Below are 353 nucleotides of genomic sequence, written 5' to 3'. Positions count from 1 at the left end.
AATCTAATTTAAATATATTATTAATGAATAGTTATTCTGTATTTTTATATAGGTAATTAGTTTTTAATATTCCATATATCATAGTTGTATTATTATGCCTATAGCTAATATTTGACTAAATTCAATTGTAATTGAAAGTTATTCTCATATTCTTATAGAAATTTTTATATACATCATGATGGAAGAATGATTATTCCTTCACATTAATTGATTGCTACAAAATAGTTAAGAAAAAGAGAAGATATAATAACACATAAGATAAGTGACTAAGAATAAAACTTTTTTATTTCATAAAAAAAATATAAAAAGTCTCCTATATTCAAAAGTGTTTGAATGATAGGTTATGGGAACAT

General features: G+C 20.4%; 1 protein-coding gene across 1 annotated transcript in view; it reads left to right on the top strand.

The window, feature by feature from the left end:
* LOC107627037 (probable inactive receptor kinase At5g67200) overlaps positions 1–353 on the top strand; it is a 5,491-nt gene that overhangs the window by 3,236 nt on the left and 1,902 nt on the right. The window lies entirely within an intron of this gene.

This window comes from Arachis ipaensis, chromosome B01 (assembly GCF_000816755.2).
Source record: "Arachis ipaensis cultivar K30076 chromosome B01, Araip1.1, whole genome shotgun sequence".
NCBI lineage: Eukaryota > Viridiplantae > Streptophyta > Magnoliopsida > Fabales > Fabaceae > Arachis > Arachis ipaensis.
Note: the sequence above shows the minus strand (reverse complement) of the source record. Positions and strands in the feature narration are given on the sequence as shown.